Here is a 7,086-nt window from a genome sequence, read left to right on the forward strand (position 1 = left end):
AATGATAGTAAATGACAAGTTAAGGAAAACTGGATTCTGGATTGGAACACTGGCTTCTCTGTAAAGCTAAGTTCCATTTATTTCTCAATTAGAATTTCTAGGAAAATAAATATCTAAGATGAGAGGTATACAGATGGCAAGAATTAAAAATGATAAAAGAATCTGGATATAATAAAAGCAACTCTCTAGTAGAGTAAGGTAGTAGCCATGGAAGAGAGAACAAGATGATCCAACATAAGAATAACTGGTATTCCTGATACAGAGAACTAAAAACAAAAGAAAAGATGAGTTAAGCATATACTAATGATTTTTTTTTTTTTTAGATAAAGGACCATATACACCATTTTTCAATGGAATCTGATCCCTAATGTCATTACTGAAGGAGCCAGTTCTTCCAGACAGGATGTTGATCTTCTAATATTATAAGATGGAAAACTGAATTTTTTTTGCCATAGGGGAAAAAATAGTGTTTATTTATTTAATTAATTTTTGATTTTCATTTATATATTCAGCCAATGTGATAATTTTCTATTGTTGTAAACCATACCACAAATTAAGCAGCTTCAATAACACAAATGTCTCAGTCATATAGGTCAAAAGTACAGGTGGAAATCAAGGTATCAGCTATAGGTAGAATCCAGCTGCAGTCCTCAAGACTGTAAGACTAAAGTCCTCATTTCCTTTCTGGCTGCCAGCGGGGGGCTGCCCTGAGCTGAGATGTTCCTTTCTAATCTTTACATGTGGCCTCTGCATAGAAGAGCCAACACAGGGCATTTAGCCCTCTCACAGTTGGAAGGTCTCTGATTTCCCATTACAATTATTGTTGTTGCAGAGTTCACAAAAATTCTGTACTCAATGAATAGTAGGGGGAAAAAAGCTGATTATTAACCTGTTGAAGCCTTATTAGAAAGTAATCTTAGTCATATGTTTCATGAATGACCTCATTCATGAATGAGGTCATTTTTTTGAAAAAAAAGCATTCCAACGCTTAATTATATGAGTGGTTCTCCACTGGTTACTTTATAAATTATCAAGGCACATTTTTTTATTATGGAATCATGAATAGCATAAAGAAATTGTACACAAATATATAGCAAAGCTATGACCTGTGTAACTAATTTATTGCTAAGTCTTCTATCATGTGGGGATGTGAGAATTCTTATGTGCTGCTGCTGAGAGGCAAATTGTTACACTTCTGGAGGGTGATTTAACAACATATACAAAAATCTGAAAATATGCATATTCTTTGACACATAAATTTCTCTCTCAGAATTTCACTTAAAAACATAATAGCGGGCTCGGCGCCTGTGGCTCAAGTGGCTAAGGCACCAGCCATGTACACCCAAGGTGGAGGGTTCGAATCCCCAGCCCGGGCCCACCAAACAACAATGATGGCTGCAACCAAAAAATAGCCGGGCATTGTGGAGGGCGCCTGTGGTCCCAGCTACTTGGAAGGCTGAGGCAGGAGACTCGCTTGAGCCCAGGAGTGGGAGGTTGCTGTGAGCTGAGATGCCACGGCACTCTACCCAGGGGGATAGCTTGAGGCTCCTGTCTCAAAAAAAAACAAAACAAAACAAAACATAATAACGGATATGGATACATTACAAAGGTGTTCAAGATAGCATAACATATGATAGTAAAGGATTAATGTAATATAAACATACAACAAACTGGTTAAATAAATTATACTTCTTTCAAAAATTAAATAATGTTTTGTGATAAAACTCCTAGATAGGTTTGGAGATCTCACATCACAGGGGACCTGTGTCCACAAGTCAGGAGCAAAGCTGGATAAGCAAGAAAGAACTCAGATTTTCTCCATGTTCAGTATATACAGAAGCAGAAGAAACATCTGGATCGAGAATTTAGGCCAAATTCCTGATGGTCTAGCAGTCAGTAGGGAGCATGATTTCCTGTTTTTGAGTGCCACACAGTTGGGGTGAAAGAACTCCAGGGCAACTCAGGCAACCTGCCCAGGGTTCCTGAGAGAGAGCCAGACCTGGGAGGTGGTGTGGCTGGAAATCCTACATGGATCAGCACTTGAAAATGTGGCAAGTAGGAGTGTGAAGCCACATAAGCCCAGAGCCAGGAAGATATCATGAATAGACAGAGCTTCATGAATGTGGAGATTAATGTGCCTTTGTTTTTCTTTTGTTTTGCTTTGTTTTGTTTTGTTTAGAGACAATGTTTCACTGTCACCCAGGTGCTAGTACTGTGGTGCTATCATAGCTCACTGCTGTAACCTCAAATTTGCAGGCTTAAACAATTGTCCTGACTCAGCCTTCCAAGTTGCTGACTCTACAGGTACATTCCACAACACCCAGTTAATTTTTTAAATTTTTTTGTAGAAATGAAGTCTACTATGTTACCCAGGCTGGTCTCAAACTCCTGGCCTCAAGTAACCCTTCCACCTAAGTCTCCTAAAAAGCTAGGATTATTGGTGTGAGCTGCTGCCATCATGCCCAGCCTTAACGTGGGTTTTATAAAAATCACATCTAGGAAGTTTTGAGCCATTATTTCTTTAAATATTCCTTCTGTTTCTTTCTCTTGCCTCTCCTTTTGGAACTCCCATAAAGCATATGTGGGTCCATTCCTTGCTTTTTCACGGATCTCTTAGGATCTGTACATTTTTCTCCATTCTTTTTCTTTTCCCTAGAATCCACAATCTCAAGGGACATAGTCTCAAGTTTGCTGATTTTTTTCCTAGTTTAAAGTTATCACTGAGCTTTTCCAGTAAATTTTTGATTTCATGTATTGTACTTTCAACTCTAGAGTTTCTATTTCACTTTTTTAACTTCTATCTCTTTACCGATATGCTGTACTTACTGAGATATATTGCCATGCTTTTCTTCAACTGTTTGGACACTAAGTTCTTTAGTTCTTTGCTCATTATTTAAACTAATTTGAAATCTTTGTCTAGTAAGATCTACATCTGTGACCCCTCAGGGGCATTTCTATTGATTGCTTTATTCTCTGTGTATGGTCATTTTCTGTTTCTTTGCATGTCTTGTAATTTGTTTTGAAAACTGAGATTATAGGTAAAATAATGTGGTAACTCTAGAAATAAGATTACCACTCCTATCTTGCAGAGCTTATTGCTGTTGCCAGATTTTTGTTTATATTATTGTTGTGCTATTTTTGTGTTTAGCAACTGAACTAATTCTGTATTGTCTATTTCTTATAATCTATAGCCACTGAAGTCTCTGCTTGGTTAGTTTGTCATTCAGCTAATGTTAGTCAGATATTTTCTTAAGTGGCTTGAATCAATAAGTCTTTTATCCTGTGCAGAAGGGCTCTGTGTGTATGTGTTGGGGAACACATTCAACACTCAGGTAGTTTAAAACCCTGCCTTACCATTCACCTTCTGTTGTACAAGACCTCACAGCCAGAGGTTGGAGACTGTAGCCCATCAGGTCTCTTTTGAGTTTTTGGATTTTGTTTGCCTCAACTGGTAGTGCAGCTTCAGGCAAAGGAGGTAGAAAACACTTGATGCTGTTTTTGTTTGTTTGTTTTTGTTTGTTTTTAACATTTGGTGATTCTGAGTCAGGCTAAATAATGAATAAATTTTCTAAATAGCTGAGAGATAGGTCAAATAGTGACAAAGCTATGGAAATAGGACTTTATGAAGGGCTGAAAACCTATTCTACTTCCTCTGATGGCTTCAGGGTAGCTAATGTTCATGGCTACTGTGGAGCTGGGGAGATGAATGGGATGAGGTCAAGTTCAAAAGCCACAATTTCTTCTGTTCTTAACATAGTTCTATAGATTTTCCTGAGTAAAGAGGCCTCAGATTGTTGTGAATCTTTGATTAATTTCCAGAGTTCAGGAAAATTTGATTTTGATATTTTTGCCATTGTTTTTATTGCTTTTATGGATGGGAGAATTTGTGGACGTCCCAGTTCCACATCCCCAGAAGTCCCTTCCCCATAGTCTCTTTGCATCCAGTGGTTCCCTGCTTAAAGAGTAAGTATCTGGATTTGTTTTAATTAGGTGTGGTAAAATACACAGACATGGAAATGACTACTGTAAAGAAAGAAGTTCATACTCATAGTCCCCTAGAAGCAGGAGACATAATACCCCATGTAGAGCCACATGGGAAAGCACAAAGGTTAGTCAGGTAAAGGAAATGAGGAGAATACATGAGCAAGGGCCGTTATAGATATTTCTGTGGGAAGGAACAGTCAGGGTTAGTAGGTTTGGGCAAGAGCCATTATAGATATTTCTGTGGGAAGGAACAGTCAGGGTTAGTAGGTTTAGAATTAGCTAGTTTGAATAATTTAAGTTCTGGGGCATAACAGGCTATCCCTAAGTGTGGGATAGCCAAGTGGCCAGTGGTCCTTGGCCATGGGGTGATTAGGGCAGGAGAATAGTAACCCAAAGGGTAAAATCCAATGGAGGAGGTAGTTGGGCATATAGACTGGGGATTGTGTAGACCAGTGGTTCTCAATCTTCCTAATGCCACGGCCCTTTAATACAGTTCCTATGGGTCTCCATTGAGAACTGCTTGTATAGACACTAGATTGGTTGGTTTGCATATGAAAGACATTCTTGCCCGCCGGTAAACCATTCACTATCTCTAGGAATTGGCCAGCTCTGGGAGAGGCAACACCTGCAGTGACAGTAAGTTCCCAGACTTCAAAGTATCACAAATATGTATTAAAAAGACATGGTTAATATACTCTGCAATTTTTGTTTCACAAATGAGAAATACAGGTCTGTGTCCATCCCTCTCTAGAGGTATCACACAAGCTTATCTGGAATCAGCGTCCTCCCCAGGGAGTCACCAGGGCATCGGAAGCGGGCTCTCTTTGCCCTGGGACCTATGGGGATGCTTCTCCTTGCCAGCCCTACTTCTCTAGAGCACAGGCTTTTGCCTCTAACCCAACCTTCCTCGTGAGCTTTCACAGCCTATTCAGTGGCTTATTATATCCCGAGTCTGAATCACTGGCAAACCCTGAAAATAATGACTCTTCCCTCAAGGGCAGGGAGGATTTAATCTGCCATGAGATGAGGGAAAATTTTGCCTTTTCATTCTTCTAGTGCAGCAAAATATAGGAAGGAATAAAACAGAGAAGTTCAGTTCTTACATTTAAAATCTGACCACTTGCATCCTGTTGAGATCATAAACACAAAGATAAGTAGTGATTGAAACATCCCTACTGGCCCTTGGTTGTGCCTTTTTTATATCACTCTTCATCCTGAATTACTGTGATTTGTATGGGTATATGTGTCTTTCCACTAGACTATTCTTTATGTGAAAACCCAATATTTACACATAGAGTTGGAACAAGAAGAGATCAAATGGACAATTATCACCTCTAAAAATTAAAGCATTCAATAATAAAATAAGAAGGGACTCCTTTGATTTTGTCTTTTGACTTGTTTGATGATTTCAAAGTTCTAATCTAAGAAGAATCAGTTCTGTCTCCGTGAAGAAAATACATGATTAAAAAAAAGCACATTCATTTAGTAGGGGAGAGCACTACTAAAAGCACTCCCAGAAATGAGGCCTAAATGATGCCTATAATGTAAAAACTTATTCAGAACCACACAGATGAGGAGAGGAGAGAAAAGGTAAAGAACTTTGGATGGTAGACTAGAGAAAAATTAGAAGCACAAGGCAGCAGATATATGGGTGAGGGTCTTCCCTGTCACCCACACTTGACATGCGCCTTGAAGATGTTGTCCTTAAGGAGACATCATCTGTAGCTGGAAGCACCCACATGACTTCTAGACTCAATTCCTGGGAATAAACAAAGACCCTCTCTGGTGCCAATCCTGTAACTCTAAGCCTATTTTAGTAACAAAAAATATGACCTACAATCACAAAGGAAAATATAGAAGTGTGTCTTTTATACATGCGGTACATGCTGTAGCTATGTTCCATCTGAATAGATGGGCTTCTCTTTGTAACCATGGCCACACTTGGAGAACTTTCTTCATGTTGCAGTGGAGTCTTAGGCCACATGTGACATCTTCTGCTCTGCAGCTCTCGTGGAGTGGCAGGGATTTTGAGTTAGGGTATAAAGGTTATAAGAACAACCTGAAGAATAACTGGAATGGGTTAAAAATTCTATGCCAGTCTCTTTAAGCCTGAGTCTTTTGGTTTTGATTAAATAGATCACAGAGAATGAATTACTTAGATCCCTTCCTAAGGGGCTTGGTGGCTTAGAGACCATGCTGATAAAACAGGAAAGATTAACAGCACTCCATTTCTGATATGTGGCCTAGACTCTCTTTGGGTGAATGATGAGGCCTGGCTTTCGTTACATAGATGAATGATTAGATTTTTCAGGTGAGGACAACTAGGAAAAGGCAAGAATATGTATGTAAAGCATCTAATTGTGATCTTTTCGTGCATGTATTACTCAATGAAAATAATGGTATAAATATGAATATCTATCTTTAGAGTCTTCGTAAAAAGCGGGATAAATTATGGGAAACATTAGAAAATGATTATATGGAGACAAAGTTGAATTTATAACCACTAACCTAGAGTTCCATTACTATATTTAATATAACTTGAATTTTCATATCAGGACTAAGTAGGAAATAGCCATTCTACTAAGTATAGGTCTCATCTATGCTCAGTTAACTTTTTGGCTCTGCTCACTCATTATGCATAGTGTTTGAAGACATTAGGAAAGTTTAGGGTATAAACATTTGGTCTATCCTGCCTTCAAGTAATAAAGCCTGTTTTATCGGTAAACTTCAATTATCTGTGCCTAGCAACTGGCTGATGTGGTTACTCTAGTCCTGGTCTTGGATTCCCACCACATTGCACATTTTCTTTCCAAGAGCCTGGCATTACTCCCCCCAGTGAAGAAGACAACACCCTGAGAAGATCCGTCTGTGGAAGCAGCCCTCTCTGCTGCTCAGTGTGCTCACATGGCAACCACATGACTGCACCACTCATTCGTGAGAAATGGACTTAACCACTGGAATTGCTTTGCTAAATCCTGAGTTCCCATATTTCACAATCATTCCCAGTGCTTGACACAGGCAATTTTTATCCTAAGAGAATTTTGCTTATTTTTGAATTGGAATCCTTTTTCCTTATCCAACTCCTGAGTTAAAATCCTTGTG

This window comes from Otolemur garnettii, unplaced genomic scaffold, assembly GCF_000181295.1.
Source record: "Otolemur garnettii isolate 467f Iridium unplaced genomic scaffold, OtoGar3 scaffold00053, whole genome shotgun sequence".
In the NCBI taxonomy this organism is placed as follows: domain Eukaryota; kingdom Metazoa; phylum Chordata; class Mammalia; order Primates; family Galagidae; genus Otolemur; species Otolemur garnettii.